General features: G+C 43.7%; 2 long non-coding RNA genes across 4 annotated transcripts in view; one reads left to right on the top strand and one right to left on the bottom strand.

Annotated features, from left to right (window-relative positions):
* Window positions 1–24,293, top strand: part of LOC121674743 — a 178,868-nt gene that overhangs the window by 144,393 nt on the left and 10,182 nt on the right. For all 3 annotated transcript variants that reach the window (XR_006019813.1, XR_006019812.1, XR_006019814.1), the window contains one exon: window positions 10,307–10,490. This is a non-coding gene — a long non-coding RNA (uncharacterized LOC121674743). The remainder of the gene's footprint in view (window positions 1–10,306; window positions 10,491–24,293) is intronic.
* LOC121674742 overlaps window positions 7,095–24,293 on the bottom strand; it is a 36,140-nt gene continuing 18,941 nt past the window's right edge. The window contains exons 5-6 of the long non-coding RNA XR_006019811.1: window positions 9,289–9,476; window positions 7,095–8,999 (exon numbers count right to left, since the gene is read on the bottom strand). This is a non-coding gene — a long non-coding RNA (uncharacterized LOC121674742). The remainder of the gene's footprint in view (window positions 9,000–9,288; window positions 9,477–24,293) is intronic.

Consider the following 24,293-nt stretch of genomic DNA (forward strand, 5'->3'; position numbering starts at 1 on the left):
TGCTGTATCCAGTTCATCCAAGTCTGGCATCCTGCTCTGTCTCTGGCACCATTCTGCCATTCCTGCCTGCATCCAGCATGCTGATCTGAAGCCTAAAATCCAAGTTTCCCGTAAGCCAGCCATTTGACTGAAACCCTGAGGATACTTTGATATTTAAAAAAGGATTTTTCTCTGAGACATATCACAGGTATTTAAAAAAAAGGGAAATTAAACAACTGCAGGGTGGATTTTTTTTTTTTTTTCAAACTTTGCAAAGGTTTTTATTATACGTGAGGGTATGAAGGGAAGATTACTATAATGAATGTCATAAGCCTTTGATTTACCTGCTTGGTTTTAGTCTCTTACTATTGAATTACAGTAATAAAAAGGCTGTTCAGGACAGCAAGCAGGAAATTGAAGCAGCAACTGGTGATAAAAGAGGCTTTTGGGGAAAATACATCAAGGCCTCTTCAGGAAACAGCAAGATGTTCTTGATTCGGAAACGTTTGTGGGCCTGCTTCCAGTGGGGCTGCCAGCCTTGGTTTAGTTTGGTTTCCTGTTTTATTCCCAAAGCTCTCCAAGGCTGGAGCTGGGGCTGCGCTCTGTCCTGCCTGTGCTTCGCCAGCAGCTCATGGGCAGGTTTGACAGGTGAACAGATGGGAGCTGATGTCATTCAGGCAAACCCTCGTTGGGGACTTTTTGGCCCTCATTTGTTTGCGGAGTGGGTTTAGATGATGGAATAAACTGTCATTTTGCAAAGCGCTCTTTGAATCACCTGAAGTGAATGTTACAAGCAAAGACGCAAAACGTAAATATTCCTGGAAGGGCTTTAGGTTCACTTTGCCAATGGCATGGGAATGAGTACATGAAAATTAATTGCATGAGAAACCTCTGGATTTGGCAGAGGAGTTGTGATAGTTGCTGATGTTTCAGTTGCTTTCAGTTCATGCTGCATCTGAAGTGCAGCATGAATGGGCCCCTTTCAAAAATGTTGAGTGTTAAAGATCTTCAGTGGATGGTTTTCAAGGGCTGCTCTACTCAATCAAACCTTTATCGGCAGCGGTCTGATTCAGGAACTTCCTTGTGGCACAAAGGTGGCAGCAGGATATGTGCAAGCAGGATTTGGGCTCTGTTTTGAGAGAACAATGTCACGTTGCTTATTTGCAGTCAGCCCCAGAACCTGGTACTTTGCATCTGGAAAGTGAACCACAAAGTATTTCAGAGGTTGTCCTTGTAGGCGAGAGCCAGTTCTGCTCTTTGGGATGTCCTTGTGGCAAAAATGTGGTTTACCAGAGCAAAACAAAAGTCAAAGGAACCAGGGTAGCACCCACCAGCAAGGAAGGGATGTGTCTGACAAGGCTGAACGCGCGTGCCGGTGTTCTGAGTGCTGCAGTGACGATCCTGACCCTGCAGCAGTTGAGAGTTCTCTCCCAAAGGGAAATGGGGTGTATCCTGGCCCTGCAAAAGTAAATCTGAAGGAGAAGGGTTGGCACACAGGAGTGTTTCTTCGCTCAGTAGCAAGTGAGGGGAGATGCCAGTTGTTTATCAGCAGTTTGGAAGCCTGTGAGTCTGACACTTGATTGATGGCCCGGGTGAGCACTTCCTGGGCTTCCTCTTCTCCTCAAAGATGCTCTGACTTGGCCGTGGCATTTGCTTAAATCAGAGCAAACACTCTGAATTACAGGCTGGGTGTTTGCATGCAGACTAAATGCTCTAAAGCTGATCAGAGGAGCTACAGAAGGGCAAAGGAGCACATTTCAAAGAGAATGCAACAGTAGCATTTGATTTAGTTGGAGCATCTGACCAGCACATGGTAAGGAATAAACTGAAGAAGGTGAAAAGCATGTCCGTGTGTCAGGGGAGCGAGTTACCAGCAGGTGAAGTGTGGGACTCGTGTAGCATCAACCCCAATCCAGTCTCTCAAACAGTAACAGTCGTGACACTTTCCCAGACACGAGGGTGGCTCTGATCTGTGCCAGCCCGTGGCCACAGGAGCCAGCAGTGCCTCAGCAGCACCAGCGGCTCCGCAGAGGTGGCTGCAGGAAATAATCTGGACTCGTTCTCTTGGTGCTCCTGGTATATTCATTTGGGGAGACAGGAAAATGGTCTAGAAGGTGCAAAGTCACACTGGCTGTCACTTTTTCAGCCAGCCAACAGGTTAGAAATGCACTGATGTGATCCTCCCACCAGGCCTGCAGCATCCTTCTCCAGGGTCTGGATGGGAGTAGAGAGGGCCATTGGGTTTTTAGATGGCAGGAGAACATGCTCATTGTTTTCTTCAGTTCCACATGGCTCAGTGGTTTGGTGTCTTGCTCAATAGCTCAGCTGGGCTATTTTGACTTGACTCCGTGATCTGTGACAGTTTACTGGATTTAAATGGTAAGAATTCATTGTTTTGATTCCTGGAGATTTTGGGCTTAAAACACCAGTAGTAGGGAAAACTTCCTGGCATGTCTATGTATTTTAAAATCTGATAAATTCACTTTCCCTGTGTTCTCACCTCTTGTTTATCCCAAAGAAGGTGGAACATGGGGAAGCTTTCTGCTTTTAGGTCTTTTATCTTTAATTTAACCTCATGGGAATGAAAAAGGAGAGTGGCTGTAATGTTTAGTTTGTGAAGAGGGCAAACATTAGCCTTGTGAACTGTGCTTTTAATTATTAGTCAGAAAATTTACTTTCAAGTCTGTACAGAATTGGAGGAAAATGACATGGAGCTGTGCTTGCACAGAGAGGAGGTTGCGTAAGTGGGCTGAGACGACAGAAAAGCTGTTGTTGAAATCAAACCTGTGTGTCTGTGGAGGAATTGGAATACCCAGTAAAAAATGGAAAGGGTTCATCTATGACTGAGGGATGTATCAATAGACTTGTGTAAATAACAAATCATTCCAGTTTTCAAAAGCCTTTGCCGACCAAGAGACACGCTTGTGACAAATTCAGCATGGCATTGGCAAGTGCAGTCCTGTGGTCTTTGCAGTCATAAAATATTCAAAGCTTTCTTCTCTGTCCTCTTCAGCTCTTCACACCCTCCTGGTGAGACTAGCTGAGCCCTTCAGCCCACATCTGTATTTGGCAAGCATTGGTGTGCGAGGAGAGGATTAAAAAGTTACTCCTGGGAGCATCTATGGGAGGTTTCAGGGTATTTCTGGCTTTCCTCACAGTCAAAAACTTTTTAGACATAAGAGCTTTAGAAAAAATATGTGTTCTGTGTGCTGGTGTAAAGAAGTGCTCCTGAGGATGTGTAAGGCAAGCCCTGGAAGAGAGGGGATAAATAAAAACAGCTGGAAAATTGTATTAGGGAAAAAAGGAAGAGGGATTAAAGCCAATTCTAGAGAAAAAACTTTACTCTTGTGCTTTAAAGCACACCTCTCATAAGGTATATCCTTAGTTGCACTGGTTTTCATGAGGCATAATCACATACTTGAAGCTTTTATAGAGTTCATTCTTTGAAATACTTTTCCTTGTCAGGGTTTTTAAAAAACCCACAAAACCACTCATATTGCCGGATTACTTTTTTTTCCATCCAGCGTTGCAACGTATTCCTGTCCCATCCATCCTCAGGCTTCTCACTTGTGTCTGTAACATTTTGCAAGGATTTCAGTGAAGTCAATTAAATTAATCTGGATTTACCCTGAGAGTTTGCAGAGCAGGAACTGCTACATCTCATTTTTAATGGTCCTCTCTTTTCCAAACACAGGCCCTGCTTATAAAGGGGTGGAGTGTTTTAGGGAGGAGGGTGTAGGATCAGCTGACTGCTCGTGTTGCTTCATCAGTGAATGGACCTGCCATCAGGACAGTCATCACAGGGAGACCCAGAGCAGCTTTTCCTAAAAAGGGAAAGCTACAAGGCTGTTAGATGTGGGCCTCTAAATAGAGACATGGGGTCTGTGCTTATCAGAGAGGAGTTGTGTGTGCCTGGTACCACTGGGACGGGATGGGAGCCAACGTCCCAGTTCGGGGAGCCCAGGAGGTGCAGGATAGCTGCAGAGGTGATGTTAAGGAGTGCATGTCTGACGTGGTGTAGGTGATACACAGGAGAGCTAAAAATACCTCCTTCCCTTGTTCCACCAGCGCGGAACAGACTTCTTGTAGTTATGCATCTTTTAAGCTTGGTTTGCAAATTGACTTAATAATATATAATCATGATTTACTTAGAGACAAATTAGCATTTGACTTTGAATTTTGGATAAGTCACCTGCATTCCTGGTGTGTTGCTGTCATGGAGCTCATGCTTGGCACTTCATGGTTTTTAGGTCAACAGTATGAGAACACTGGACAGCTTTTTTCTTCCTATTTCATAAGGGTTAACCTAAATCATGGCATTAAGCAACATGATGTGAATCTGGTGAGAATGTGCTAGTTATTAAAAGTACGTGTGACATGTTCCTTTTTCCTTCAAATCCAGCCAGTCAGTTGTTGCTGAGTTTTTGGATTTGTGCCCACAGGGTCTGTATTATTGATCACATAATACAATAATTTTTGTCAATAAACAAAAATCCCCATGTTGCTTAAGTTAGGATGTGCTTGTGATACAAGGAACTGACCCCAGCACTTTGGTACATGACAAAGGGGGTTGTGTGGAAATCTAACACAATGAAATGTGCGCTTTTCTTTCCTTTTTTTTTTTTTTTAAAGAAAAAAATTGCTTTTGAAAAGTAGAAATTAATCTTAAATATCTGTTTCCACTGTGATCCACACTCATTTATTTCTCTGCTTTCTTGCAAAGTCTGTGGTTCTTATAGCTATCAAAACTTTGGTAACCAAGCAGTCTCAAAACACAAGGCCTTGCAGGCTTCAGTGTCAGGACACTTATGAGAAGGGAGCACAAAAAGGAGGTGAGAGCTGCACTGTGGCCATTTAATAATCAAAATCAGTTGGTTGGGCAGGAAAAGCAAATTCTGGGTATTTTCTCTGCTTTATTGTTCACATGCTGCTGCTGCTTCAGTTCCACAAAGCTCCTGGGAGTCTCTATAGTTTATAGTACATGACTCACTGGTCTTTTGACACTGTGCTGTTTGACACAGAGATTTTTATTTGTACTTCCACGGAGAAATGTATGTACATATAAAGGTTACAGGGGATGTGAGTGGCCCTCAAATTGTGTTAAGTTTAAAAAGTCTGTTCTCCCATAAAATGTTAAATCACATGGCAGTGATGTTCCTTCCAGAAGGCTCAGACCATGCTACTGTGGTTGTGCACACACAGCCAGAAGGGAGGTAGAGAGAATACCTTTTACAGGCTATTTACTTCTCACATAATCAAAATAGCAGTGAAACAACCCATATTTGAAATTGCCTTATTTAGAGTGTCTTATTGTAAACCAGACCTGCTTCTCTTCAGCTTGGTTTAGCAAGCAGGTAGGAATGCGCAAGGGAATGTGACTGTACTGCAGTGTTCTTCCCTTTTTCCTTCCCTTTTCCAATCATTATTGTGGTGCCAGTGATCTCAGGTCCTTTGGCCCTGCCTTTTAGGAAGGTTTTTGTATTTGTTATTGGTCAGTCTCCAGCAGCACTGAATGGGAAGTGCCCTAAGTATATTTGCAAATAAACACCTGGAGCTCGGCAGCAAACTGCCCCCAGGCTTTACTTAAACATTTTGTAGATTCAGAAATGGAACGGAAGGAGAGAAAATGCTGAGGATAACAAGAGGATCTGTGCCAGGTATGTTCTCCTGGGAGCTACTTTGAGGCAGGGAATGATTTTATCTCCTCACTGCCCTCAGGAGCCACCAGCATTTCTGCTCCTCATTCCATTAGAGGAGCACAAAGGAGCCAGAGCTAGGCTGTGTGAGGGTCAGATCGTGGCCATCCCTGTCCTTTAAAGAAACTTATTCAACTGTGCATGATTAATTTTTTCCTCCAGTGCATCACTTGGAACCACTGAGAGCATTTTGCCCAGAAACACAATAGCTACTTTTTTAGCTGCAAAAATCAGTGGGTATTGAAACCTCCTGGAGCCTCAATAACCCCAAAGCAGTCACTCGCTGTGAGCCTTTTGCTCTGCCTCTTTCTAATGCCCTGCACTTTGTATTCTTGTTGGAATTCTTAGTCAGTAGTTTGCCTCAAAGAAATAGCAAGGAAGACTCTGCTATTCCATCTCTAGAAGAGCTTTCCTGAGAGACAGCTAAAAGTTTCTCTAGTTATTGCCAGGTGTTTCAGAATTTAAAAATTGCTGTGGAAAAGCATAAATTGTTTGGGGCACAGTTGGTTGAAATTCTGTCAAAATGAGATGATTTTAATGAGTGTGGAAGGAGGCTGCAGGCAGGAGTCAGCCATGCCAACCTGCGAATAACCTCAAATGATTATAAATAGCCTTGTGATAACTTGAAGCTTCTCATTTTTGAGTGGTTATTCTGTGTCTGACAACAGAGATCCTGTATTTTGAAGTTTAAAGCCCTCATTCTATACTCATCTGTTTTGATGGGGAGATGAGGTAGAGGAGAAGGGGAAAAGGAAGTTCCTGTTGGTCCCCACTCTGCCCTGGGTGCTGATGTAATGGTGTCAATAAAACAGTCATGGTTTGGAACATGTATAGATAGGTATGGGTATTCTGGGATTTCCTGATGGGGCTTTCAGGCTTCTATTCCAAATCCTTGCATTTTTTGCACTTCAGGTTTTGGTCAGGCAAATCTTCCTGAGAGGAGAGTAAAAGGAATTATAACCTACACGGGACCTTTCAGTTGATTAAATTTTTCATCCTCTGAGGAAAACAGTGTTTAGAGTTTGGGAAAGTGAGATGGTAAAATGTGCCTAATTACAGTTGACTCCAGTGGATGAACTTCAGTGTTAGTCTGGAAAAGTTGAAAAGAAGTCCATGGTTATTTTAAAATTAATTATCACTCTTCTGAAGTCCTGCTGAAAAGAAAAAAACAAACTAGGCAGTAAAATGACTCACAGATGAGGCAAAATCTACCATATGTCAGCTATGCCTCAGAGCCAGTGGGGTGCTGCCTTTGTTTGTGTCAATGGGGTATTTCTGCTGAGGTATTCCAGGACACACCTTGTGCTTCCCGTGGCAAAGCCCTGGCATTTGGTGGGTCTGACACGACAGGAGCAACACTCGGCTGCCTTTTTTGGTTTAACATGAATTTTTATTTTACAGGTAGATGCTGAGGCCTCGCAGCACTTGTAATTATAATGTAAATATTTGAATTTTTATTTTTCATAATAGTTCACCTGACTTTAACTTCTGCTGAGTACAGGAGATGCAGGAGCTGAGGGGGAAGGAACACATGTGTAGATCTCCTCAGCAGGGCATTGGCTCAGCTCTCCTCAAATATTTCCTCCTGATGTGTTGGTGCTGAGCATGTGGGTACTTCCTCCCTGGTGGCGTCAATTCCGTGGCTGCTGAGGGCTTTGGTGTGCTCCAAGTCATTTACACTGCCTAGGACACAGGGAACAAAGCTTGCTGAGAGGCCCCTGGGCAATTCTCTCTCCAGCAGGCACAGGGCAGGTAGAAATTTCCCTTGGGACATCCCTGGAAAAGGGAAAACTTGCAGTCAGGCCTGGCACACCTTGTTGTAAGTGTGACTGGGGGTGGGTGATGGCTGGAGGTGATGCTGTCCCTGACCATGGCACCCCTGGCCAAGGACAAATCCCACAAACCAGGAGGGACAGAAAGCTCATTGAAGTCTTTGCCTTGGAGAGAGGAAAAGAATTCTGCCTTCCCTCCCTGGGAACAGGGTGATTTGTCATTTTAAAACTCTGTTTCTGTTCACTCTTTATCCACACCATCCCAAGCATTACACAGGCTGATAATTTAAGTGCAGCATCCAGGAGTGCTTTGTCCAAGAAGTTGTGTAGTAAAAAAGGTACCAGAAAACACTACAACAGAGCCTCAGGGCAGGAAAGCAGCTGCTCCGGTAGTGATGGGGATTCTCTTCTTTTGGCTCCCTTATCTTCTTTGCCCTCATGGATGACAAAGAGAAAAAGCAAATCATGCCTCCTCACTCAACTGTGGGACTTGTAGGAACAGCAAAACCACTTCAGTGTTGCCATGGAGCACTAATGAAGTACTTGTTAGTGGGCTTGGCTATTTATGGACCTTATGTTGGAGCTGGAGTGGGGGTTTCCCTGTTGATCCCTGTTACAGAAAGCTGCACCACGGATGAGGAGCTAAAATTGTATTTTACAGTCTGGATCAGCAAATCTTCTGATTTCATTGATGAAACCTCGGCACAGTTATTTTTGGATGGCAGTTCCAACCTCTCCCTGACTTTGTAGAGAGAGTTAGAGAAACCCAGGGCTTCTGTGTGCCACAGCACTTGGGTTGGTACCAAGTGGCAGAGGAGGGTGGTGGCCAGGTAGGACACTGGGTGAAGCACAGCTGTGGCAAGCACCAGGAAATTCCTTGTGGAGCCCAGGTGGATGCGGCTCCATGTTTCCTGCAGGAACAACAGGCTCCTGGCACCTCTCTGAGGGAGGCAGCAGCTCAGGCAGGGCTGCAGGGAGCTCCTTGGGCAAAAACTTTGTGATTCAGTAAATGAGGCTCTGTTAGACTTCCTGGACAGTGGGCTTGCTGTGGTAGAAGAGGAATTGCAGAGCTCTCAGAGAAAGGCAGAATCCTTCTGAAATTTGCGGGTGTGAGAGCTGCCAGAAAAGTTTTAGATGCATTGTACTAAATTCAGCAAAAGTTGGGAGAGAAGTTTCAAGAAGGAGTTAAGGGGGAGCAAACGTCTAAAATAAATCTCTGACGCTGACTCTGTCTATGTGCTGGAGGGGCAGACAAGGGGAGGAACAAAAAAAGTGGGTGAAAGCATTTTATGGGGACTGGAAATTCCTTTGTGGAGTGAAGCTGCTCTCTTGTCCTCTTGCTTTGAGGAGGGACTCAATATTTGTCTTCTGGGCCCAACTGAGAGAAAATATTCCATGTGATTTAGGAGATAACACAGTTCATTCAATTCACCTAGAAAAAGAAAAAGCATGAGGTATCGCCTGTGATTAAACCAATATGGTGCCATTCTGTTCTGCTCACAGACATTCCACCATCAGAAAAACAAGGGGACATCTTCAGATGGGTTCTTTGCTGTAAAAGAAATGTGGGGTGATTTCTTTTTCACCAACGAATCAATGTGTACTAAATGTATAACCAATGTATTTTCAATGTACTTAAACTGAAACTACACACCAAGGCTTTAAGTCAGTATTATGAAAAAAATCAACACCAAAAAAGCCCCCAAAACATATCCCCCCCAAAAACACCCAATCAAATAAACCAGAAAAATCAGTCAACCAAACTAGAAAAACCCAACAAACCAAAGAACCCAGAAGGAATGGTAAATGTCCTCTTATTGATGTCCTTAGAGAACTCTCACCTCTAAATGTTACAGGGTGGTGGTGCAGACAGGTTTTTGTCCTGAACATTTTCTAAGAATGATTATTTGTCCTCATTTGTTGCTTGATAAGAGTCCCCTTCCTTCCAGGTCACTCCAAGAACACCATGCACAGCTCCCTGGGATCAGCCACAGAACTTTTATTGTATTAGTTTCAGGCTCATTATTTTCTGGGGGAAAAAAAAAGGTGGAGACATTTAATAAGATCAGTTACCCTTGGAGGTAATTTAAGCTCTTCTCTCTGTAGTTAATGAGCAAAATAGACAGGAACCAAAAGATGAAGGTGTTTTTGCCAGTGCTGTCAAAAGCTGCATAAAAGTGACTGAAAGCCTAAGACTAAAATAATGATTTTGTATATAATTAACAGAAAGTTCTCAACAGTTTTGTATTAATGCTCCCAGGAAGGTGATGCAGATATTTGGTTATTTGACTTTAGTCAGACTTTACATGCTTGAAGCAGAAATCACAGCTGATGAAACAGCACAATTTTAAGTCACTGATTCCTGCCTAACGAGCCTCCTTAGCATCACTCAGGGAACTCATTCCCAGCCTTTGTGGAACTTGAGATTAATAGGGACGAGAGAATTCACCACGTGGAGGCTTTTGAGTTGGAAAGACATGCAAAGCTTCCATCCCAAACTGCCATTTATACACTGCTAAATGCAGTATCCCAAGGATAGGACCTAGGACCACTTTTTCCCTTTGTAGAACAAGTAGCTAACATCCAGTCTTTACTCGCTGGAGGAAATTGCTGTCAGGCATTTGCTGTGCTAATCTTGGTAAATCTTTTGTATGTGGTATCACTGATTTCTGTGTTGGGAACTATGGAACTTGTTCGTGGTGGGGATCATCCTAAGGATGTTTGTGTTTTACACAAATCGTGGATTTGGGATACTCGGGAATGTCTCTGCTGTGCCCAGAAGTTTTGCAGGATGCTTTTATTGCCGTGGATTGGCTACTAAGTCTCTGTTTACTCAGCCCCTCTGCTTTGCTTTAACAGCTCTGCCACTGCAAACCAGCCCAGAGAGACTGATTCCTGAGCCAAGGATCTTGCACTGATAACATTGCTGATAAACCCCTGAGAAGGGACACGATGAGCCGCTGGAACCGCTCCCTCCCTGGCCACGGAAGGGCTGCCTCCCAGAAGATGGAGCTGTTTGCCTGAGACTGCTGATGGAGACCTTGTAAGTTCAGTATCACATGAAACTGGGGAATTCGTACAGATGTCAGGGAATTACTCCTCACAGCTGAGAGCAAGAAGAAAGAAATGAGCATGCTGACTATAATTATTTTATTATAAAAGAAAGTTTTTATTTGTTTTTTACCGTGGTAAATTATACTTCTTAACAATAACAGTACATGAAAGTAAGTTCAGTTATTAGAGTCCAGATGCCAACCTGGTTTTTCCCTTTGAAGCTGCACATGATTCTTGGCAGATTTAGGTATATAAAGCATTGCAATTTTCCTGAGTTTATCACTTGATTAGAGAGGGGGTGATTTGTCTTATTGACAGCAGTTGCGCCCTTTTTGCTGGAAGCAAATCCATTTACTTCTCTCTGGGATGGAGCAGGGTATTTATTTCTGGTGTACTTTGGTTTCCACCTGTGAATGGTATGGCCGGGAGGGATTTTAAATTTCCACATTGAAAATCAGGTGAAAAAGTAATGAGCATAGAAGATTGAAAGCAAAAGATGGATGTTGATTCTTGCTCAAGGAAGGATGGTTGGTGGGAACCCTTGAGTTAGGGCTGAGCAGCAGAGCCCTTCTGGGATCAGATGATGAAGGAAATAGTAAGTACATGGGGATTTGAATACATTTCTAATCTGTTTGTGTGTATTTAGTGTGTGATCTTCTTCCCTTTAAAGCAGCGTTAACCCTCTCCCTCCTTCCCTTCCCTGATCACCCCAAATCTGGGATAAGGCTCTTGGTCTCTCTTAAGCCTGGAGACACTGAGGAGCCCCTCTGGGAACTGGACAAGACTGCTGTTAATGACAGCCAACAACTGTCAGGGTCTCAGCCTCACTGTGGTGGCTGCTGTGAACATTTTACTTTTAATTTTATTGCTGCAGATCAGATACTGGTTTTTACAGCTCGCATGTGTGCTATCTAAACTGCAAAAAAGATTAAGAAGAAGGGAAGTTTTATAAGCACTGACGTGGTTGTCATGACTACCTAAGCCACTTTGCTGGTGCCATACAAGTCTTTCACTTTATCTGTCTAGCTTTTATACAAAAAAACCCCATACATTTATTTCTGCATGAGAGTCTGAAGAAACAGGGCTCAAAAAAGGTCTGTAACGTAAATACGTGTGTGGGGGGTGTGACATGCAGGTGAAGCTGAGGCTCATCCCCCCAGTCAAACCACAAATGTGTGTGTTAAGTTGTGTTAAATGCCTTGGACAGGGAGAGAGCCAGGTCCCAGGTATCTCTGCTTTAGTCTGAACCGACAAGATTGGAGTCCTGGCAATCAGGGCTCCAAATGACATGGGGAAACCGGCTGCTCTGACTTGCTGGGGGGTGCAGGTGTCCTCCCTGAAGCTGTCAGCATTAGAAAGTTTGAATTTATAGATAACATATTCTTAAATAGCCTCACCATCTCTTTTTTGAAGTCTATAAGCCTCTTCCACAGGCCTGTAAGGCTGGGACAGCTGGGATGTGTGAATACTTGTAAAAGTACGGTTGAGCCCCCAAAGCCTTTTTGGTGGTTTGAGGGTTTTCTTTTTCCTCTTTTTTTCTATAAAGGAAGGTTTGCTCAGTGACAGAGTCATGGCTCATGCAAGGGAACAACCAGAAACAGGAGTAGTATGTGTGTAAATGTTAGCATATTCTTGGTGCTTTATTTCAGGCAAGCAATGGGTAATCACAAGGAGAGCAAGGAAAAGTACTGAGTGTGTTTGGAAAAAGAAAAGATGTACCATGCTCTGAGCACAGGGTCTCCAAAACAACAAGGGGCAGTTTGAGATAAAGTTTTGTTGCCAGGAGACTGTAACCACGAAACAGAAATGCTGATTAGCTGAGATACTTGAGAGATGATGCAAAAAGACATCTCGGTGTCTGTGTTGTGTCAAAAACCTAAAACAACACAGTTATCTTGGAAAGCTAAACACAACAATGCAGATCCTAACAGCAGTAAATCCAACCCAAGTGCAAGTGGTCACAGGCTGATCTAAAGTTTAAGAATATAGCTAGAGTTGGTAATTAAATGACCCAGGAGTTAAATTATTGGAGGAGGAGGAAGAGGGTAAATGTATGCAGCTCTGTCATTTTTTGAGCACTGAATCAGCTCAAACCTGCTCCAGAATGGGCAGCTGAGGTGAGAGGACTCTCTGCAACCTGTGTGTGCCCAGCTTTGTGCTTTCCTAAGGAACCAGGAACTTCTGAAGAGAATCATTACAGCATAGTAAAGCATTTTAAGTTCCAGGTGGGCATCAAGGAGAAAAGTTTAGGAAGAAATCTGAAAGAAATCAAATGAAAGGGAACAAGGATAGAATTTCAGAAGACACAGGCCTGGTCATTGTGTTCTTTTAATGGTAATAGGAAAATAATAACTTGCAAAAAAAGAAGCCCTCTGTTAAAAATCTCTTCTTTTATGTTCCCCGGGGAAGGCTGTTCTGGTCAGAGGAAAAGAAAATTGTCCACCATGCTGAGGCAGGTTTGCATTCCTCTCTGTCGTTTGGTTGCTGACGAAGCTGGCAAATACCTGTGTAAGAGAAAACATCTGCAAAATGCTCCTGTAGCTGGTGGGGATGTGAAGGAAGTTTCAAGTAAAACTATTTCCATATGTTCATTTGCTTTTTTCATGTGGGGAGAATCTGGAGCTGTGAAAGCGTTTGCAACTCCTGAAAAAATTGTAGACTATTCAGTAATGTTATTAGGATAAAATCAATGATTTATACTAAGCATTCCTAAAAATTGCAAAATGTAATTTAATTCTTTTGCCAGTGGGGAAATGGTGAAGAAATGAGTTGTGCTTGCTTAACTTAATTTTTGTTTCTTAGCACGAGGTTTGTAATTACTTTAAGTAAGCAAGTTATTTGTTTCCGTTAGCAGTAATTGACGAGTGAATGTGATAGTGACATACTTTCTCCTGAAAACTTTACTAGCAAATCCCTGTAGTTAAGAGCTCTGGCTAAACTTACTGTGTCAGGTGGATCCTCCAGTGTGTCATCCCAGAGAGTCAGCTATCCTTAGCGTAATGCCTCCATTAGTAATTGGAACCTGCAGGTCCCTGTTACTGCACACTCCCTGCAGTAACACCCCTTAAATCCTAGTGAGAAAGGCAGCATTATCAAGGTAACGAGGTTTTATTGCTATTTCTCAGCTAATCTGTTTTATTGTGACTTTGGCTGCTCTGCAAGAAACATAAAATTAGGCCTGGATCTCTGTTTTCTACCTGTGGGATAGGTGGAATTTGGAGTGTGTGACTCCAAGGGCTTTCCGTCTGGGACACTGCTGCTGGTTCGTTATTCCCATCATGGGGGTGTTGGACTCAGTGTCTGTGAGCAGAATTCTGCCAGTTCCCAACTCCTGGGTCCCTGTGCCTTTCCAAATGCTGTTCCCCAGTGTTCTGCAGTAATGTGTGTGATTAGCTGCTGCTGCTGTTCTATTGATTGATACCAGGTTAAAGACAACCTGTCAGGCTTGGCTTCCTTGAAAAATGTGTGTTAGAGGCTGGATTCTTCCAGGAACTGTTTGTCACTGGGTATTTGCTCCTGTAAACAACTGCTGGTACCAACCTTCTGTAAATGCTAAATAAAACTGCCATTTCCCCTGCCTTGGGAAACCACAGCATGTCCTCAGAGCCCCACAGGAGTCACTGGGGTGGCTTTTAACAACCTGTGGCAGAAAATCCATCCTGTGGCACAGTTAGTAGGGAATGCCCAATCCCCTGTCGGTCACAGATGGTTCTGGAGCTCCTCAAAGCTGAAAGTTATCAAGCATTTTTAAAAACCAAGAGTTCCTAAAAAGGAAGGGTTTTTTCATAGGCAGAGTGCATCTCAGAGAACATGCCCTGTGTAGCTCTCCCCCAAGTATCTCGGGAGTGAGAAGTTACAGAAAAAAAGCAGACTGGGGAGACACCTAGAAGTCCTCAGGGAATCATAGCTGCCTGTTTTCCTTCTTCTCAATTCAGTTGTTTCCTGCCACAAGGAGATGTAGGAAAATAAACAGAATTATCACCCGGGAAAGGAGAGTGCCGACTGATGAGTGCATTGTGTGGCAGCAATCTCTTCATTGCACTGGTAGATGACAAAAGTCGTCCCTAATGAGGGTTGCAAACTCAGCCATTGCTGATCAGCCCCTCACGGATTAGGGATACTCCAGAGAAGCCAACTGTCTGCAACAAAGGAGTACATTTTCTCAGGATAAAAAAGCAAGCTGAGGATTACAAGGACCCAACAGTCTTTATCTGCAGAAAATCCTTGTTTCAGGTTTCTTACCTCTTCTTAAAGGCTTGGAATAAATAATATTGATTTCCTTTAAAAGTTAATGTGTTCACTGTTAAAGTATGCACACAGCTTAGAAAAAAGAAAGGATTATTTTGCTTTTAAGCCTTCCTTCAATGTGAAAAGAGATCTATTCTGTCAAATTTCTCTACAAATTATAAATTTGTAAAATCTCTATTTTATTAAAAATTGAATTTTAATTAAAATTTTCTAAATTATAAATTTTCAGACAGATATCATATATATATTTATACTTATTTGAGCTGTTCCTGCAGGGATTACTTCTCACCTACTAACTGGAGGTGAAAACATATTTGGAAGCTTTCCAGTTCCTATCTCTGTGTCAACGCAAATATGTAGATGCAGGAGAAGGCCCTTAAATGGGGGTCAGTGGAGCTGTTTCCTTGAGCTCTTTCCTGGCAGTGGTACCTCTGAGTCCAAAGGAAATACCTGAGTGAAGGTTTGTTGTGTACAGTCTCTGTGTTATTTTGTGGTTTCCTAGTGCCGAACTCCCGACCAGTCCATAACATCTGGCTGCATTTATCCACTTGGCACAGAAACTCTCTTTTAAGTGCTCTGCTTCTGCAGAGTCATGGAAGATATTCTCAGGAGCTGACCTGCAGCAAAACATATCCTGGGAGAGCAGAGCAGCCATGGATCCCCTGCTGGGGGATAATTGATCCTGTACCTGCTTTACGGGCAGAGGGATCGAAGCACTTCCCACTGGGGCGCTGCCTGGCTCGGAGTTGTCTTTCCATTAAGGCCTCGTTGTCAATGAGCTGCCCCAAGACTGGAACAGGATGCACTCAGTGGGGAAGCAGCACGCACTGGCAGGCATCGTTAGCGGTGTTTGCTCTGCAAGTGAGGTGCCGGGCTCTCAAATAGAGACAAGCAGGATCCAGGCTAATCCCTCACTGCTCCTGGCATTGGGCTTTGCAGAAATTCCCTGTAGCTGGAACACTGCTGCCACATCCAGAGTTCAGCTGTGCCTTGTAAGCTGCTTAAATACTAAATGGTTATTGATTTCTTATCCTGGGAAGCTTGATTGTTTAAGCCAGCTGAAACCTCTGTAGGTCCTTAACAAAACTGGGAGTGGTGGGTTTGAAGGGAGAGTATGGCAGAACAGCTGGAGGCGGGGAAGGGCCATTACTGCAAGCAGGGTGTTGCTGAATGCCAGGCAGAATGGCCTGAAAGCCCTGGTTTGCCTTGGGCTCTCATTGGTTTGGGACCGGTGCAGGGCTCAGGGGCTGCAGCAGCACAGAGTTTGCTGGTAGAGGATATTGGTGCTGAAGGAGTTTGTTCTCCAGTTAAACTGGGGTGGATTTTGGATGGATTTAGAAATAAGGTCGTTCCTAACTCAGAGGCTGGGGCTGAGGGATGTTCCCTTCTCCTGTGGTTCAGGTTGTCTCTCTCAGTGGCTTATATCCACTACAAAGAGTTTCCAGGAAAGGTTATTCAGCATTTGTGTTCAGCCCTTGGAGACCTTCAGGGAAGAAGCCAAGGAAGCGAAGTGCATATTTTTGCAGAGTATTTTTCCATCCAGCCCTGGCCCTTTGATCTGAAATGTGTAAGCTGTAACATGCCTATTCCATAGCAGCATATCCAAGCCCTCAGTTCAAATGTTGAATAGAGAAGAGTCCAGTTTGCAGACCAGATTTAAATTTCTTCAGTTTGGAAAGGTTCTGTTTTTCATGCAATTCTCTTCACTATCTGTTTCAGATTACGAAATTTATGCTACATACTTTTATTTTCTCACCTGACTTCAGCAGTGTCTGGGTCTGCTATCACTCTCCAGGCTGTATTTTTCTTCTGCTTTAAAATTGTCAGACATTTTCAAATGAGCAAGCTCCTGATTAATAACTAATTGGCTTTAGCAAACAGCTCTTGCTGGGTGGTTACCTTGAGCCAATTCCTATTAGTATTCCAACACACGCAGGAAGTGTTCTCCCTCGCTGGAGGCTGATGTTACATCTCTTTAGCCACTTATAAAATAAAGCTAAGTGAATTAGTATTGATTCCCTTACTTGTAATAACAGGAATGCAACCTAATCGCCTCTCCAAATCACCCAGGCATTCCTGACTGAGGCTGGAATGGAAAAAATGTATGGAGAGGGCAGGAATTTTGTGTTGCTGAGGGGAACTGTCTGTGACAGGCACTTAGCCAGGCAGGGCTTGCTCCCCACCTGGGCAATGAAAACATTTTGAATATTGCAGTTGCAAGGTGCAAAAAGAAGTTTTTCCTTCCACTGTGTCTCGAATTATGTTTGGATTTTGTATAGACAGCCAAGATTAATTAATATTTTACAGGCTTCACACAGAAGTTGAATCTCTCACAGCATTTCTCCTGTTTTGTTAAGCTCACACTCCTACTATCTGGGAGAGTGTTTCTTCTTTATCCATTTTTATGAGCAGGTCAGGAAATATATTACTCTTATTATAGGCTCTAAATGCAGGTACAGTGGAGAGAAAGAAAGGTGTAAGTTATGGAGATTTTCTGAGAACTTTTCTCTTTTCCTGTCTGAATAGGTCTTCCCTCCCTTAGTCTTAAATAGGCTAAACCCTCCTTTCTTCCTTCTCTCTTGCTGCAAATCCTGGAACACCAGAGCAGAGCACTGTGTTACACTGGACAATTTACAGAAGTTCTGCTGTGCATACTGAAAATCCTCTTGCAAGGCTCAAAATACCTGTGCTGCTGCCAGAAATGCTGCTGCTGCTGCTCAAAAACTAAAATAATAATAACAAAACAAGAGACCATACCAGAATAGAATTTGTCATTAAGAAATGCTGACTAGCTTTTCTGACCAACCTGCTTTGTGCACAGTATTCAACTGGCTACAGGAAGCTATTCTGAGGTAATACTTCTCCTGAGAGAGGTCACAAATACCCAAAAAATGCCATGCACAACTTTTGCAGGACATTTAGGACCTAATCAAACCCAGTAAGGAAAGGAACTACTTAAAAAGTAGAGGAAATCAGGTTTTGAAATGTTTAGCCTAAACTACTGATGTTTATACACAGAGCTGACTTTGGAGAGAGGTTTGTTCTTCACTGAGCTTTTTCAAGCACACTTCTTCCACTCTTCATTGCCTCAGGTTTTCAAAACTTCAGGCAGAATTGCATCTTCAATGAAGGTTCCATGGAATGTCACCCGCTGTGACATTCCAGTACTCAGCAATGCCATGTCCCTCTGCCCAGCCCCAGGGGTGTGTGACACACCTGCTGTGTTTCCCATGAAACTGGTCTTGGATGATCCTGAAAAGATAAAAAGGGACCCACCCAGCTCCCAGATTAATGTCACTTACAGATTTATTAAATCTCCTCCAAAAACCTTCGATCAAATAATCCTTGTCGTGGCTGTTTGTGTGAAACGGGTAGAGACAAACGTGTAGTAAACTTCCATGGGGAGACAAATAAGCGGTAACCGAGATTATTTCAGAGGACAGGAAAAGTTATTCAGAAACCCCTTGCATCTCTTGAAATGTAGTACACAATGCATTTGTGCAAACATGGAAGTGATAACAATAAAATTCCCTGTTTCTCATGCTCTTTCTACGTAACCAGACATCTGTTCCCTTTCCGGAGTGACGCTCCCCACCTGCCACAGATGAGCCCGGAATGTTTGGTGCTTTTATTCCAGGGAGTTTTCACAACACAAGTCAGAACAAATCTATTCAATTTTCTTTTTGTTGCTGTTGATTGTGTGATGCCAACAAACTCTGCAGCAATTTGCTATAAATGCAATGGTAGGGAAGGAATTTTCATTAAAAAAGTAGGAAGAAAATTGCAAACAAAAACCCAGTGGTCAGGACTTGGCTGACAATCAGTTTCAGCAAGGTTGGAGTGTGCTGTCAAAGACTGGATTGAGACACCGTGACCTTTCTATGGAGGCTCCTTCTGGAGCTGGGGTAACTCCTACTAGAATGTCCCTTTGTCTGACAGCTGAAGGGCTGCCTGGAAGCTGAATTCCAAAGCTATTCCCAGGTCCTGTTGTGCAGTGAGAGCGTGGCAAGCTGACTATAGGACCCAGCTTTCCCAGGGGAACACGGTGGCTGTTGTTTGAGAGGGAGGCACTCACAGGAAGCTGAATGTTTAATTTAATGGTCTGTATTTGAAGCAGATATAGGAATTCTGCAGTCTCTCCCATCTGGAATTTCACTGTTGCTAGTGGAATTGCCAGTGTTGGTAGGTATGTCACACATCAAATAACACCACACTTCTGTTTCCTTCACTGTGCTTATGTGACATGAAAGAAATTAGGTTGGGTCCTGAGGTATGGTAAAATATATTTTGCAGTGTGCAGGGGCAGTGAAGTCCTTTGGGGCGCTTTTATTGGGCACGAGTTACTGCTAGGCTGGATCATAGGTTAAAAAAAGAAAATTCAAGCCCCGAAAAGCCCTTTTCCAACCATTTCTGACTTCCATTTTGTTCCACTCCTTCTCCCGTCACTCTGTTGTACTCACTTGTTTAATGCTCAGGATATACAAATAATTTTTAAAGTTAAAGTGTTCCTATCTCAGGACAGAAAGTTACCCGTGTAATTCCTGCCATTGCATGGCAATGATCACCAAGAGGAGTTGTGGGATTCTTTAATCAGTGGGAATCAGGAGACATTCCTGTTGCAGCAGGAATTTATAAATATGCAAGTTGATGTCTTTATGATTGAAGGCCAGTTTGACAGACTGTGGTCTGGTGACTCATGGTTAAAAAGGAATAGTCTTCTGAAAATAGGAAACTTCAAGTTTTTCATCTGTTTTCAAGCTGAACATCATTCTTTCCTGAGAGCCTTTTAGAATTTGCATGCAGACATATCTACTTGCCTTTGTCCTATCTGGAAATAACTATTTTGAAACAGGAAAGCTATTTTCCTGCTTAATGTTTTTTCTCCATTTTCAAGATTTTTTTTTTTTCCATCTAGAAGTAAAAAATTGGTTCACTTCTGAATATTGCTATCTATTAACACCCTCTGCTAAGTGCAGTTCAAGCCTTTGAGCTGGATTCAGGTGGAACCATCCTGAGCTCAATCTGTTAGGAAAGGCTTAGGTTTGCTCATGTCTAAAGTCACTGCAGGGCAGCATTGAAGAGAATGGAAAATCAAGGGTCAACTGTTGCCTTTTTACAGTAAAAACATGATCAATATTCAGTATTTTAAAGGGAAGTTTCCAACTCCATGAAGCCAGGATGTTTGACTGTGAGCAGAGAGTGATATTGCCCAAACTTGACCATTTTTGGCATTATTAATAAACCCCAGTGTTCCTCAGAAAGGGCCAAATCACCTTTTAGCATTCAGTTTTGTGCACTTGCTAATATTTACGTTTGGTAGAAGCTGGTCTCTCTGGGCTTAATTACTGGGGGGACACCTTGCAAATTTAACGGAATCATTTTTAATACTAAAAACCTGCTTGAAACTCTTTGTGCTGCAGCATGAATAGCTTTCTACTCTCTTGTTTTGCTCCTTAATGGAGGATCAAACACTGTTTGCTTATTCCAGGAACAAGTGCAAGCAATGGCACAAAAATATCCTGTACATCATTTTAGTTATTGGGGGGGAGGGAGGAATCACCACTTCAGTTCTAATATTTTGACTAGATTCACTGACTCCATAGTTCCCTGCAGGCAGCACTCTGCCTTGGTGCTGTTTATGGGCTGAGCCCTTCGGCTGGCAGGAATAGGTGTGGTTTTATTGTCCTCTGAACTTCCTGAGCCCTGAGTGGCTCCAGAAGTGGTGTTTGAAATACCAGAGTACTCAGGCAATGACAGAGCTTCGAGCACATTTTTTCTCTAACGGGAAAGATCCCCCGAACTCCTGGCCCTGCTGAAGGCAGAAATGCATCTCTTGTTTTCTCTGTTCACAGTTAGACATGAGGAGGGTCCCTGCTCTCCCCAGAGCAGCTTTAGCACCTGCCACCCATGCTGGCCTGCTCAGCCACACAACTTCCTTTTCCTTTTAATTATAGAGAGGGAAATGTTAGTGCAGTTCAGCTGCTTCTGAACCATTGATCCGGATCATTAACCGAGCACAGGGACATCGGGGGGCAAAGGGGATATTTTACACACTGCTAATAAGTACTGGCTTTCAAGGGAATTTTTCATAGAATCGTGGAACGATTTAGGTTGGAATAGCCCTCCAAGATCATCCAGTCTGGCCATTCCCCCAGCACTGTCAAGGCCACCACTAACCAGTGTCCCCAAGTGCCACATCCACAGAGCTTTCAAATATTTCCAGGGATGGTGACTTCCCCCCTGCCCAGGGCAGCCTGTTCAGTGCTTGATGATATCTCAGTGCAGAAATTTTCCCTAATATCCAATTTGAACCTCCCCTGTGGGCTGAGCATCTGTAGCTGATGCCACAGGTTGCAAGAAGAGGGAGTTTACCACTAATTGTATCTGCAAAAGGCAGGAATGCTGGGCTAATTTCAAATGATGGATTATGTGTAAAATCAGCTTTCCTTTGGAAAAAGTTCTCCTTTATGGTGAGTAATGAAAATAATACTTCTCTGGTCAAGCTGAATATATTAATGATTAATATAAAATTAAGATAAATCACTGGTGAACAGTGTAGTAAATATGCACTGAAATCAATCAAGTTTACATCACATCCTATTAATTACTGGGATTCTCTTCCACCAGGCTCTGTTTTGTTGTGTTCACTGTGTTCTCATCCTCCTGAGCCACTTCCATGCTCACATCCCAACTCTCCCAGACGGTTTTTATTCCCCTCAGTACCCGCTCACATCTTAGCAAATAGATCCTTGTGTATTAAGTACCACAGCACGCAGCCAAGGACCTGCCGTACTGGAGGTTACAGGGTATTCGAGGGGGATTTAAAGCTGATGGTGCTGCTGAGGAATCTTTGCTGTTCTGCCCCAAAAATAAGCAGGTTCATTAAGGAGCCATTTAATTTCCATTCCCAGTTTTGTTCATGTTCCATGGAACTGAGAAAGCGGGAGGTTCTGTGATCAGCCAGTGCGCGGCCACCAGTGATGGGCGAGTTCTTCGTGTCTCCCACCATCATCATTATTATTGTTATTGTTTTTATTATTACCCATTTGTTCTCTGTCCTAAATATCCCGATGGACTCGTCCACTGGGCTCTGAGTTGCAGCTGGACGGCAGCCCCGCCCCTTAGGAATCCCAGGGCGTGGTAGGAGCTGGAGGCTGGAGCGTGGGGCACATGGGACACCCGGTGTCTCCTGGCTTCTCATCTCCAGCTCTGAGCTCCGGGGCTGTCCTGCCCCAGGAGGGGGAATCCTAAACCACCAAAGCACCAAGGGGTGCTTCCCCCGACCTGGATCTTTGCTGTGCGTGGAGAGAGGGAAGGTGAAAGGAAAGGAGAAGAGGAAAATGTTCAGAATTTCCACAAACTCTGGTTTTCCTCCCTTTGTTTCCGTAGCTGGTGCGCAGTGCCCAAGCCAGGAACACGCGTCCTCGGGCAGCGGGACTGGCAGTTTGGGCTCTTCCTTTTCCCAGTGCCAAGTGTGCCGAGCTGGTGCTGCTCGCTGTGTGTGAGTGACGGCGGCCTGCAGACACGTCCCTGTCCGCAGCATGTCCGAGCTGGCGGCTCGAGTCACCCGCGTCCCGTGCGGGTGTTGGGGGCAGAGCCCTCCCTGCCTGTGCAGCTGCGGAGCTCAGCCTGGCTGAGGCTGAGCCAGGAGCCCTCAGGTCCCCACGGCCACTTTCGTTATGGTTTGTTTTTTTTTTTTTTTGCTTTCATTGTGTTTGACGTTTTGAAGGCTGAGCCTCATTCCAGGCGGGCAGTCGCTAGCACCGGGCTGGGAAATGAGCTCTGCAAGATGGAGAACAGGTGAAAAAGGGGAAAAGAGTGACCACGAAATTAAAATGAGATTTAAGGCAGATTTTTGTCTTGTGTGGTATCTGTTCAAACAAGAAACTAGAAGCCAGAGACCTTAAAAATGAGAGAAAACGTGGTCCCTCTTTACCTTTTGGGAGACAGAGACATACTTGGTTCATTTGGTGCTTTTCATGCTCAGAACACAAATTCCCCTGGTGATGTACCAGCAGTGGTGCTTGCAAGGCCAATGCTGCTTTTGTGAATTTTGTATTTTATACTCCAGCTCTCCTTCTCTTTCACCATTCTATATAAATGCTGTGTTCTGCCAATATCAACTGGCTACTGCAGCAACAAAGTCTGTACCATGGGCCAAGGGAAGGCTAAAGGAAAACACAGCTCCTGTGCCTCCTCCTGGAATGCTGGAGCAGGCAGACAGATGGCACAATTTAAGTGTTTGTTTCTATATTAATGTATCAGCAACAAACTAAATTTCATCTGCAAGCTCAGTTTCTGCCTTTCTCAGCCTCCTAATGAGGCTGATACATCATCTGAGAATGTCAAACAGTGCCTCCGAAATAGAATAAATTCTTAATAATGTAATCAGATAGTTAAACATTAGCACTTGCAAAATTTTTGGCGTTAAGTGTTCTCATTAAAGTTGGTTTCTTCCTTGTTTATGGCAAATAGGGTTAGGAATGCTGAGGCAGCAGGATCTGAGTCTCCTTCAAAACCACCCTGTTCCCTAGATCCATCCTGAAATGGTGTGGCAGTGCTGAGGAAGCCAATCCCATGTCCAGTAATGTCTTAATTGAGTTTGAGCTGAAATAGTGCCCAGAGGGTCTGTCCAAGGTCAGGGCTTGTTTGGCCTGGCAGCAAGCAGTCAGCTGGGCATGGAATCACAGAATCTCCTGAGCTGGAAGGGACCCAGCAGGATCACTGAGTCCAACTCCTGGCCCTGCACAGACACCCCGAGAACCACACCAAGAGCTGTGTCCAGAGAAACCTGCGCCTCAAAAGGCTTCGGGAGGTGGAAGATTTTCCCTCTAGGCAAGGAAAGCTAAGGCACAGCAAGTGTTGCCTCTGCTAGTGGAGATTCTGGAAAATCAGTCTTGATTTCTGCAGCTGGGGAGTTTTTCCTGGGATCGTGGTGCTGCCCTGAAGCTTTTCTGAAAATCACTTATCAATAGGTTACTCTCACTGATCTCATTTACACAAGGCTTTGTTTGGAAGTTTTTTCCAATAAATAGGATTATTTCTGAAAGGTTAAAATGCTAAAGAAACTACAATATTGGAAGCATGTTATAAAAAACTAGGAAAAAAAAATTTTTTTACAAGGAGTCCAAAATCTTCTCCCAGTGCAAGGTCCACTCTAAGCTGTAAAGCCTGGCTCACCAAAGCTGTGTTAAAGGGGTCTGGAAAATTAAGATGAACTGATTCTGTTGAACCCTACCAAAATAGGTTTAGTTGTTTGTTTGGTTTTGTTTCTTAGACAGAAATATTTGGAGGAAATTAAAATGGGAAATTAACAGAACTGTAACTTCCCTTCCAAACATTTTGGTGGAAAACCATCAAAGGAAGAACAGTATTTCTGTGGCTGTGAACATAATTGAGTCCTCCAATATACTGTGCTAATGGTTATTTCTTCTGTAACAATGTATCCTGAATGTATCCTGCAAGGAGGATGGAGAAAGTGTTTTAAGTGGAGAGTAGGTAATATTTTGACTTAATCAAGAGGATAATATTAAATGACTTGTAC

The sequence above is a fragment of the Corvus kubaryi genome, unplaced genomic scaffold (genome assembly GCF_017639235.1).
Source record: "Corvus kubaryi isolate FWS band 111438036 unplaced genomic scaffold, C.kubaryi_AGA036_p1.0 70, whole genome shotgun sequence".
Lineage (NCBI taxonomy): Eukaryota > Metazoa > Chordata > Aves > Passeriformes > Corvidae > Corvus > Corvus kubaryi.